This window comes from Pelodiscus sinensis, chromosome 1 (genome assembly GCF_049634645.1).
Source record: "Pelodiscus sinensis isolate JC-2024 chromosome 1, ASM4963464v1, whole genome shotgun sequence".
In the NCBI taxonomy this organism is placed as follows: Eukaryota; Metazoa; Chordata; order Testudines; family Trionychidae; genus Pelodiscus; species Pelodiscus sinensis.
The window spans coordinates 120,455,136-120,467,337 of record NC_134711.1 but is presented as its reverse complement, the minus strand read 5'-3'; the positions used below and the strand labels follow the sequence as shown (position 1 = coordinate 120,467,337).

General features: G+C 50.7%; 1 protein-coding gene across 1 annotated transcript in view; it reads left to right on the top strand.

Annotated features, from left to right (window-relative positions):
• Window positions 1-2,133: 2,133 nt before the first annotated feature.
• A4GALT (alpha 1,4-galactosyltransferase (P1PK blood group)) overlaps window positions 2,134-12,202 on the top strand; it is a 54,442-nt gene continuing 44,373 nt past the window's right edge. Inside the window, exon 1 of the mRNA XM_075899285.1 lies at window positions 2,134-2,274. The gene's annotated coding sequence lies outside the window, so the exon portion shown is untranslated. The remainder of the gene's footprint in view (window positions 2,275-12,202) is intronic.

Here is a 12,202-nt window from a genome sequence, read left to right as displayed (position 1 = left end):
CACCCCTCTGGCTCTGTGCTGTCCCTGCTCCCCCTGTTGGTCGGGAGTGAAGGGTGCTTGCCCATAGGGAGAGGCTGGACAGGGCAGGGAAAAGGCTGCTGTGACCCAGCAGGGAGTGAAAGTTCACTTGAAGCGCCTTTGCCTTTATGGAAAAAAACGAATGAATGTTATTTATAGGGCTAAAGTGGGGGCAAAAAAGAAAAAAAAACCATTGCAAAATGCAAACATGTAAAAGACATCAACAAAGGGGGGAGGGAATGTTTTGCTTTGGGCAGCAAAAAACCTAGAGCTGGCCCCTGGGGAGGGGAAGGGGCTGGGCTGGGCTGTGGGGAGGGGAGGGGAAAAATATGGGAAAGGAGCTTGTGCTGAGGGGAGGAGGTCAGGAGAAGAATAATAAGAAGAAAGGGGAAGGCACCAAGGGACAGGGTGGAGGAGAGACAAATGCTAGGGTGCCAAGTGCAGACAATGAGGAAAAAGGCAGGAGGGGAGGTGTCAGTGGGAGGAGGGACAGGGTGATGCTGGGAGAGGAGAGGGTAAGGGCATTGGGGGCTAGAGGGGAAGGGGGAGGTGCTGGGAGAAGGCTTGAAAGAAGGGGTGGGCATGAGGAAGGTGGGGATGGAGCAAGGCATGTGTGAGGGAACAGGGGCAGAGGGTGATGAGGGGGTGGGTATCAGGGAAAAAGAGAGCAAAGGGGGCAGGGGCAGTGAGGGAAGTGGGAGGCCCCAGGAAGGTGCAGGTGCCAAGGGATTCTGGGGGTGAAGCAGAAGGGCAGACACCTGCAGGGGAGGGACCAGCACCAGAGAGAGGCAGGGCAGGTGTGTAGAGGGAGGCTTTAGGAGAGGGGATGAGGAGGGTTAGCTCACCTGATCAGAGTGGAGCTATTGGTGGAGTGGGCACAGGGCAGAGAGAAGGATGGGTGGAGGGGGGCAGGTCTCAGGAAGGCTGAGGGCAGTGAGAAGGGCAGGAGTCAGGACAGCAGAGGGTGGGGGGCAGCAGGCACCAAGGGAGCTGGTGGAGCAAGGGGAGGAGACATAGCAGCAGAGGGAAAAGGTAGAGGTTTATACGATATTTATTAATAACTTGGGTGATATTTATTAACTTATTAGTAATTACTGTTCTTCTTCTTCTTAGGAATTTATGCCATTAAAAACACTTTTTGTGGGGGACGGTGGCGAGTCCCTATTTTGTCTGGTGAGTAGGGTTTTCCATAATATGTCAACCCCTATATATATATGGTAGATTTTCATTCCTGGACAGGAATAAGCTCTGATAGTATAAGCACTTCTATGTTGGTGTAACTACATTTATTTTTGATACCTCAAACATATTAGTCTAGTCCAGTCCAGTTCATTGGCAAAGCTCATAATTGTCCAGAAGCCCTAGCTCAGCAGTTTCCAGGATCAGGCCAATCCCCACCTCATTTTCTCCCTATTCATGTCCTCTGCCATAGGAATTCATTTCCTGGCATTAGCGTGCTGGATTTTTCAGAGACCACAGAGGCCTTTAGGATGTTCTCCAGACTATTAATATCCCCCAGCTAACTTGTTTCCATGTTTGAGGGGAAGGAAGGGGAGGGGAGGGAAGCTGAGCTCTTCATTCCCGCGGCAGTTCATGCCAGGCGAACGGGCTGATTAATATGTCAAGGTGTTCCCAACGCTGAGTCCAACACTGACGCTCCCCTGCCGTAGTCACTTCAAAGGATGAATTTGGCTCAGGCTGCCCAGCAGCTATGGAGTCTGGCTCAAGCGTCTGGTGCATGGCAGTTATTTTCCAAAGTGCTCATCAGGGAGGAAGCGAAGATCATCAAAGACAGGCCAGACGGGAGGTCCCTCCCCGTGAGGGAGAGTCAAACCAGCTTGGGACCTTGTTGGACTCCCCTCCCCCCCCAAGGCAGCATTAGGGGCGGGAATCCCGTTTGCCTTTGCCACCTGCCGCCAATTGGCCGCTAACGAGGCTGAGCCCCGCAGAAGAGCGGCGGGGCGGGGGAGCCCACTGGCCTGGGAGCGGGGCTGTTTGCAGGCGCCCGCCCTCGAGGTGCTGCTGGGTTAAGGAGCTGGGCCGGCTGGTGTTATTTATTGTTTCTGGCAAGCGGGCTCCAGAGCCAGCCAGCGCGCGTGGGGGGGAGGCCGGAGCGGCGGGCAGGGGATGCGACGGTGAAGGGTGCCCGGGCGCGGGATCCGCCTCTCGCCTGCGCTTGGACCGCAGCTCCCAGCAGCAGGGAGTGGCCGGCTCTGGAGGAGCCTCGGGCGCCCGCCGCGGGGGAGCAGCCTGGAGGTAGGTTCCCCGCACTCTCCCGGCGCGGGGCGGGCAGGGGCTGCGGGCGAGAAAACCAGCCCCACCCGGTGCCGCCGAGGGGTGGGCGCGGGAAAGCCCCGCCCCGGGCCCTTCCCCGCGCCCCCCGCCTTGCTGGGGCCCCGGGCTGGGAACTTGACGTGAGACCAGCAGCGACACCACCGCGTCCTGCGGGGGCCGCGTCTTGCCCCGGAGCTGGGGGGGCGCCGCCAGCGGGGAGCGAGTTGCCAACCCGCTGGGCGGAGCGGGAGACCGGGCTGCGCTCTGGCGCCTCAGCCTAGTCAGCCCCCGGCGGTGCAGCCCACAGTTGCCTGGGCAGGGGAATGGGGTTCCCAATGCAGCCGCGGGAAGCGTTGCTTTATGAGAATTTGGGTCCTTTGAGTCCAGCAGGCGGAACTCGCTTGACTTTTGGAGCAAAGGGTGGCGATGTTCATAGGCTGGGAGTGCTGAGGGAGGAAGGGTGGGGGGAGGAGAGTGCACCCAAGGGGCATGGCAGAGATGTATGTTGCCAGTGATTAGAGGCAGTATTAGGTGAGGACATATGGACAGTTACGTGTAATTTTTCTTAGTGGGGTGTATAGGACGGAAGATCTGGCGACGTCTGGTATTTAATCCTGGAGATGGTCAAAAGTCACAAAATTAGATCCAGAACACCCATAGCCCAAGGGAAATTTGGATCTAAAGTTTTGGTTTGGGCCCCTGTCCCAGTTTTAATATAAGTCTAATTTTGTATAGCAGCCACGTCAGACTCTTAAAACCTTTTTTCCCCTAACAAGCTGCACTGTTAACAAAAACATGCTCCTATCCTTAGGCTTAAAGGATACCAGTTGTTTCTGAACAGTTCTTGTTTGGTTTTGAAATTGACTTGCCTAGGGAAAGCAAAGCCTCTTGTTTTATACATCTTGGTATATACTCTTCTCACTTGTCTATGTGGTGTGCCAACACTAGAGTATGGATATGATCAATAAGCACAGTAGCCCAAGCTGTGACTGGATTTACTTTATACTATTATTGTGCATTATGGGAATCTTCTGGCCTGTGGGCACCAGGTCTATCAGGAGAGCCCAAGGAAGCTCCCTATCTGGTATGGACAGTAGAAGCTATGGTAACACTCATTGGTTGGAAGTCAGCCCCTCTCTCTGTTTCTTGCATTCTGAGAAATTCTGTAAGTTTTATTAGTCTGATTTTGCAAATCTATACACAGGTGCATACTCCCATGGAGGAAATAAGGGTCACTTAATTTTGCGAGATTGAGCCAATATGATAAATCACCCCATTGTAGACCACCAGATCACTGTTATGCACCACAGAAAACATTTCTAATAGGGATGTAAGGGTTAACCAGGTACCCGGTAAGCATTAGCCTACCGGCAGTTAACCAGCAGCCCAGCCAGAGCAGACCTCACCTCTGCCTGTGATGCTTTGTGGTGGTTTCAGGCTGGAGCCAAAGTCTGGCAAAACTTCCGTTGACTCCCTCCTCCCATCCCGAAATCTGTATCATGGCTCCTTGTTCTTTCCCTTTCTGTTCCTGTCAGAGAGAGAGAACAAAGTGCGCCGTTCATCTGCCCCCTGAACTCCTCAGTCAAAGTGAGGAATGCTGCAAACTGCACATCCCGTCACTCACTGACACAGGGGAAACACCAGCAATGTTCCTGTGCAAATCGGGGCGGGGGGGGGGGACGCTTCAGCCCTCCCAGTTTACCCTAAAGGGCACCTGTGGGCACTCCAGTGCTGAGGCACTCCAGGGTAGGGATGTTCCCAGTCAGCCCTTTCACCTGCCTGGTGATAGTCTCTCTTCTGTATGATATTGAGAAGCAGATGGATTCCAGGCACATCCCATTGTCCTGGCACAACCAAACCCTGACCTTGCTTTAAACTATGATAAAAGGACGCTGCATACTGAATTTGGTGGTACTAGCTCATACTATTAGGAGGTGTTCTTGAACAGACAGGCACATGGATAGACATGCAAAACTCTCTCAAATCTATAGTAGATTAGCGTAGCAGGAACAAACTCAGTGCTGTTCATTAGCACTTGTATTACAGTAGTGTCTGGAGGGCTCCAAGGAAGTAGGGATGTGGATGGGAGTGGCACCCCCACCTGTCAAGGCCAGGATGGAGCAGCCCCCTGCTATAGACAAGGGCTGCTTCAGCTGGCCAGAGAAGTCTCTGCGTGCGGGATGGGGAGCAGGTTGGGCCCGCCAATGGACAGGGTCAATTCTGGCCAGTCAGTGTCCCTGCTTGTGATGGATCCCACAGGGCTGGAGCAGTTGCATGCCTGTCACAGACAGGGGGCTGCTCCAGTCCTTACCAGTTAAACTGTTAACTGTTCACATCCCTATAGAGAAGTCAGGGTCCCATTGTGTTGGGCATCACGCTCCTAATAAGACACACTGCCTGTCCTGATTAGTGTGCAAACTAAATAGAAAAGACACAAACAAGATGAGAGAAGGGTATTATCATGCACACATACACCTTGGCTTGTATTATATTAAAGTTCTTTGTCCCTCTGGTTCTTTGGAGAATGTTATAAAACATGCACTTGTGAAGTCCAGAATTGGGGGGTGGGGGGGGGTGAGGGACAGACACACGCGCGCGCACACACACACAAACACACACACACACACTCACCCACCCCACCCCAATTCTGGACTTCATGCATTTTTGGACAGGCATAGAAGAGGTGTGAACAGGAGACATTTATATGCATACCCAACATCCATTGTGTTGCAAATCTAGCCTTTGAGGGACAGACACACCCACCCACAAAGGCTAGATTTGCAACACAGTGGATGTTGGGTATGCATATAAATGTCTCCTGTTCACACCTCTTCTATGCCTGTCCAAAAATACATGTGTTGTGGAACTTCATGTTCTAGTGCGCTCTTAAACTTTGCTTTCTTTGTTGCCTTCACCAAGCTTGCGTATTTTATGGGTGGGGATGTGCTGGCATTAACAGTTCTATTAGTGTCTAAGAGTTACTTTGAGCAAACGGAAATCTGCAATTCCTCTCTGATACACAGACTGGCTTAGTGAACGCTCTATTGAATTAATGGAAAAAATTACTCTAATAGGAAAAAATGAGTCTGGTCAAACACAACTCTTGCATATTTTTCAGTTTAGTGTATATAAGTACCCGATACTTTAAGGTTAGACCCACTTATTCATTTAATCACTGTAATAATTATGCTCTGTATCTCCTCTAAAAGTTCAGGGGTATTAATTTTGTTTTTTCTCCAAGTTTTACAAATAACGAACACTGAATTTTCTTGTTTAATATGGTATTGCCATCTTGTGCATGTATTTGTTTTGTTTCACTGTTCACATTTTATATACAAATAACACTTTTTATTTAAAAAAAAAAAGCTTCAATAATGTTTTGAAAATGTCAAAATGAAAACCTTTTCAGGAAACGCTGGTTTTGACACATTTTTCACATTGGCTGCTTTTTTTTTTTGACACCGCTCCAATGAAAATGATACAGGAAATCTCTTGCTATACATTACATTTTTTTTTAAATTAGTGTATATGTAGCCCAAGGTCCAGTGTGTTTCAGCAGCAGCCCTGGGAACTACAAGTTGTGGACTACAAACTGCGGCATGTTGGGAGAACTTCCTGGTTCCTTCTAGGATGTGCCCTCTGCCCCCAGCAGGGTCTCAGCAAGGACTGTGCTAGAAGCAGCACACAGGCTGCATGCTGAGAGAAGGGGGCTGCTGAACTGTTTTCCTGTTCTATGTTTTTTACAGAATAAAGCCTGTTCCTGGTGATTTGTTGGAGTGGGTCTGGTCTGAGGTGCGCACGCGCGCACGCAGAGCACACCAAGCAGCCTCAGGCCTAGCCCTCCCCCCACAGTGGTGTAAGAAGTCACAAGCTTCCCCTATGCTGAATAACCTCACACTGGGCTAGCCAACAGGAGGGGTTACATTTTTTTTTTTAGTTACTGGTGCCGTGACTCGGATAGGGGAAGTTTGATTAGTTTGCAGAGAGTTAGGAATCTGCCACACCAGGACAGCATGAACTCACAGTTTGGAGCCCAGGGGGATTGGTATGACCCGGGGTTGGTGCCAGTGAAAGTAGAGACCCCTAATGGGTGTCGTGGCCTAGAGATCCCTGTGGCTAAGGATATAGCTGTTAGAGGGGAAACCTTAGGGAAGAGCATAGCAGTGCCATATCTCCCTGCACAGCACCAAATCCGTGGGGTGCCTGTTTTCAGTGGTGGTACAGATTGCAGAGTAGACATTGAGGACTGGATAAAAGATATAGAGTATCTGCTAGCAGCCACTGGCATTCCTGAGCCTCTGAAGTTCCCCACCCTTGTCAGATACCTAAGTGGGGGAGCCCGTAAATTAGTCCTTAATCTGCCGCCTCAGGAGCAGTTTCCAGCCCGAGCTGCTGAAGAGCTTAGTGCAGAATACAGTGACTGTCATTTATCATTGGACTCCTTGGCAGACTTTTATGAGCGATGCCAACGCCCTAGAGAAACAGCCTCGGCTTATGCCATCGAGTTAGAAGCCTTACTGTGGGTAGTAGAGGAGAAGCTCCAACAGGGCTGATCCTTCCCTGATCGGGACTATAAACTGACACAACAGTTCATGCGGGGCATCTGGGACCGAGATGTGTGGAACAGGTTGGCACCTATGCAGCCTCGCTACATGACATTCCAACAGTTGCAAGAAGAACTGTGTCAGTTGGCCCGGGAGAGGAATGTAGAGGGTAGAATGCATGGGCCAGCCCAGAGGATAAATAGCCTGCAACAAGCTGCCCCGTCAGATGATGCTGTGCAGGCTGCTGTGCAGGCTGCCCCTGAGGTACCTCCACCCAGCAGTACCCCGCATCAGGCAATGCTGGAGACAATGAAGGGCCTAACTGGACTAGTCCAGGAACTGACTGCCCTCCAGAAACAGAGCCATGTGAGAATGGGACAGCTGGAGGCACAGGTATTGCAGCAAGGTGTAGCAATGAGGGCAGCACCTCAAAATTCTAGATGGGAAAGTGAGGGAAGTACCCCTGACAACAGTGCCTGTGTCACCAGAGGCCATTTTGTATGCCACCGTTGTGGACAAGAAGGCCACATAGCCCGTGGCTGCCATCAACTCTCTCAGGCTCCCTCCTCTTTAAACTGCTAAAGCCTGACACTGAGGGGCAAGTGAAGGGCACAGAGTTGGTGAGAAGTTCCCCAATAGCATCAGTGTGCACAACGTCCCAGTGTACCCGACCATCTGCCAGCTGGCCTCCCAGCCTGGTGGGGCCCTTGACCAAGGAAATTGTGGAAGTGAATGGTATTCTGTGCAAGGCTCTAATTGATTCAGGGTCGCAGGTCACAACCATCACAGAGGATTTCTGGAGAAATCACCCTACCCTGGGCAAGTCACATCCCACACCTGTAGATCTCCTGATAGAGGGTGCTGGTGGCCAAGCAGTCTCTCATCTAGGAGCTATCAAATTAGATTTATCTTTCCTTGGGCAAACCTACAAAGGAGTCCCTGCCCTTCTGGTGCCTGGAACGAAGTACCGACAGGGAGTCCCTGTGTTGTTGGGGACAAATGTCATACATTCCAGCTGGCAGGATTTAGCCAACCAATTGGGCAACCAATTGGGCAACCAATTCCCAGATTGCCTGAAAGAGAAGTCACCAGTCTGGCATGCAGCCTATAAGCAAGTAATCTCTGGCCAAGAGAGACCATCCTTGAGAGACACTGGCAAGCAACCCATCTTGTTGAGAGCTGGAGAAGGAAAAACGGTACCTGTGAAGGCCCCTTGGGGTGCAGGATGGGAGCCATACACTGTTATGATTGAACCTGATGCTAAGAGTCACCTGCCAGGGAATTTGAGGGTGGAGGAAGGTATAGTAGATGTTGAACACGGGAAGGCTTATGTTTACCTGCAGAATGTAGGACAAACAACAGCAATAATAGGGAGGAACCAGCATCTAGCTACAGCATCAGTAGTCTACAGCATGGCTAGTGTGAGCAGCAGCTTAAACTACTCTCCAGGGCAAGCACTGAGAGAAGAGGCACAAGCCAATGCCGAGGTGCCAGAAGTAGACCCGAGTCAGGTAGCTGTGCAGGACCCAGCTCAACTGAAGATGTTGGAAGAACTGTTGAAGCGGAACGCAGATGTATTCTCTAAAAATGATCTTGACTTGGGGTGTACCTTCACAGTCAAGCATGGGATACCCCTGATCGACACTACTCCTGTTAGACAACCCTACCGGAGGATACCTCCAGCACAGTACCAGGAGGTCCGCAAGCACTTGCAGGGTATGGCAGAGGTGGGCGCAATAAGACCAAGTCAAAACCCATATGCTTCACCGATGGTGGTGGCAAGGAAGAAAGATGGCTCTATGAGAGTGTGCATTGACTACAGACAGCTGAATGCTAAAACCACTCGGGATGCATTTCCTCTGCCCCGTATGGAAGAAGCTCTGGATGCCTTAGGAGGAGCCAGATATTACTCTACACTAGATCTTACTTCAGGATATTGGCAGGTAGAAATGGCAGAAGACGATAAACCCAAAACTGCATTTATCACCCCCATGGGACTGTTTGAATGTAATAGTATGCCCTTCGGTCTACAGAACGCACCAGCTACATTCCAGAGGTTGATGACACATGTTTTGAGTGATCTAAACTTCTCAGCAGTATTGATTTATCTCGATAATGTCATAGTGTTCTCCAGTACTTTTGAGGAGCATCTGCAGTGCTTGGAGATGGTTTTTGACAGACTCCGCCAACACAAGCTCAAGCTAAAGCCCAGAAAATGTCATCTGCTACGAGAAAAGGTACGATATCTTGGGCACATAGTATCTGCCCAAGGCATTGCAACAGATCCAGATAAAGTTCAGCAGGTGAGAGACTGGAGGATCCCCGCTAACAGGAAGGAAGTGTTACAGTTTCTTGGGTTCACTGGCTACTACAGAAGATACATCAAAGGCTACTCCAAATTGGCAGCCCCATTATTCAGACTAACTGGCGGGGGCACCCAGACTAGAAGGAGGAATAAGAGGGGTCCTATTAAGATACCAAGTTTTGTTTGGACAAAGGAATGTGACCAGGCTTTTACAGAGCTGAAAACAAAGCTGACAACTGCACCAATATTAGGTTATGCTGACTACAGTTCACCATTCATTCTCCAGACAGATGCATCTACGGAGGGTCTAGGAGTTGTACCGGCACTGGTTCAGTTAGGAAAGGAGAGAGTCATAGCTTATGCCAGCAGGCGCTTAACTGCCTCAGAAAAAAATTATCCTGCCCATAAACTAGAGTTTTTGGCATTAAAATGGGCAGCTGCAGATAAATTTAGAGACTATCTTCTAGGACACCAATTCACAGTGCTAACTGACAACAATCCACTGACCTATGTCACTACTTCCGCTAGGTTGGATGCAACTAGTCAAAGGTGGGTGGCAAAGCTGGCAGAGTTTAACTTTGACATAAAGTACCGGCCTGGGAGAAGCAATGCCAACACTGATGGTCTGTCTCGACTACCCTGGGAGGAGGTGGCTACTGTTCTGAATGCCGGATGCAATGTGTCTTCCATAGCAACCCAGGGTGATGGCCAAGGGAGAGCAACAGGTGGAGCTGAGCCACTCCATTGGCCAGGCATAGAGTTAATCCCAGGCCTGCCTAAGGAAGAACTGAGGAGGCTACAGGAAAAGGATGCAGTAATCTCTCGAGTAAGATCCTACCTGCCCAGACAGCGGACACCCAGTGCCCGGGAGAGGCGGAAGGAAGTAACACCAGTGAAGATATTACTGAACCAATGGAAACGATTGCAGCTGGTAGAAGGGATCCTTTACAGGAGAACAACAATCCCAGGAGAGGGACAGATCCAACAAGTTGTGCTACCAGAGAAACTCCAGAGAGAAGTGTTTGAAGCTCTGCACACAGACATGGGACACATGGGCATTGACCGTACAGTGGACCTTATCCGCACTTGCTGTTATTGGCCAGGCATGCAGTCCACCATCCAGAAGTGGTGCCTTTCCTGCAAAAGGTGCTGCCTAAGAAAGAGAGGCATCTCTGGAAACAGAGTTCCACTTATCTCCATCCATACCAGTAGGCCCATGGAGCTAGTATGTATTGACTTTCTCACCCTGGAACCATCCCGAGGGGGCATCGAGAATATCCTTGTGGTTACTGACCACTTTAGTCGCTATGCTCAGGCATATCCTACTCGTGACCAACGGGCATCTACTGTGGCCAAGGTGATGTGGAAACACTTCATCTGCAACTATGGCATCCCTGAAAGGATACATACAGAGCAGGGGAGGAATTTTGAAAGTAATCTCCTTGTCCAGTTTTGGAAACTGTTAGGGCGTGGTTCTGCTTTTTGAGATCCCCATCACCCCCAGGGGAACGGGACTACTGAGCGGTTCAACCGGACACTCATGAATATGCTGGGAACCCTGTGTCCAGAGCAAAAAGCAAATTGGAAGGACTATGTTGAGTCCATGACTCATGCCTACAACTGCACTTGTCATGAGTCCACTGGGTTTTCCCCGTTCTTCTTAATGTTTGGCCGGCACCCAAAGCTGAAGATAGATCTAGCTTTGGGTCTCCCCCACCGAGGAAATGAGGGGTTAGAGGTGGAGGAGTACGTCTCCCACCTCAGAAAATGCCTGGAGACAGCATACCATCAGGCTGCACAGGCATCTGAAGCTGCCAAACATCACCAGAAAAAGTATTATGACCGCTAGACACGAGAAGCCCCATTAATTCCTGGAGACAGGGTGCTAGTAGCCAAGGTAAAGAAAGGGAGACAAACTGGGAGACAGATGGGAATCAACTCCCTATATTGTAATTAGAAGACAAGGGGATTTGCCTGTCTATGTAGTGCAGCCAGAAACAGGAGGGGGGGAACTGCTGATGCATCGTAACCGAATTACCCCATGCATGTTTCTACCTATTGGTGGAGTCAGTCAACCAGTTGGCAGGGAAGTAGACATGCAGGAAGCCATGCCAGAAAATGAGGGAAGCCTCCCGTTGGAGGCAGGGGCAGGAATAGAACTTACTAGAGGCCCTATAGATAGTCCAGGGGGCTATAGAGGAAAGAGAACCTGTAGGGGGATGACATACACAGGGGATACCTGGGACATGGGGGAGTCAGGATTACACTGCAATGAGACCCCAGAGCCAGACAATTTTGACTCAGACTCTCAGTTCTCTGACCTGGAGGAGCCTGACCAGACCATGGGGGTAACAGAAGAGGCCGACCAAACTGAGGAGAGTCTGAATGAACTGAATTGGATCGGAGAAGGGCAGACTGACTGGGACCAGACCGAAGAGATGCCTAGAGAGAACCCACCAGCTCCACGGCGCTCAACAAGACAGCGCAGGGCACCTGTCTGGCTCGATTTGGAACAGAGGGCTGCCTGATGAAAGAAGAGTAGAGACTGGGGGGTTAGCCAGAGCTGCTGTGGGACGTGCAGCAGGACGCTGAGAGGTTTTTGATTAAGGAAAGGGACGAGGTCGCCCTTTCATTAAGTGGGGGAAGGGTGTAGCCCAAGGTCCAGTGTGTTTCAGCAGCAGCCCTGGGAACTACAAGTTGTGGACTACAAACTGCGGCATGTTGGGAGAACTTCCTGGTTCCTTCCAGGATGTGCCCTCTGCCCCCAGCAGGGTCTCAGCAAGGACTGTGCTAGAAGCAGCACACAGGCTGCATGCTGAGAGAAGGGGGCTGCTGAACTGTTTTCCTGTTCTATGTTTTTTACAGAATAAAGCCTGTTCCTGGTGATTTGTTGGAGTGGGTCTGGTCTGAGGTGCGCACGCGCGCACGCAGAGCACACCAAGCAGCCTCAGGCCTAGCCCTCCCCCCACAGTGGTGTAAGAAGTCACAAGCTTCCCCTATGCTGAATAACCTCACACTAGGCTAGCCAACAGGAGGGGTTACATATATCTGTGTCTAAATC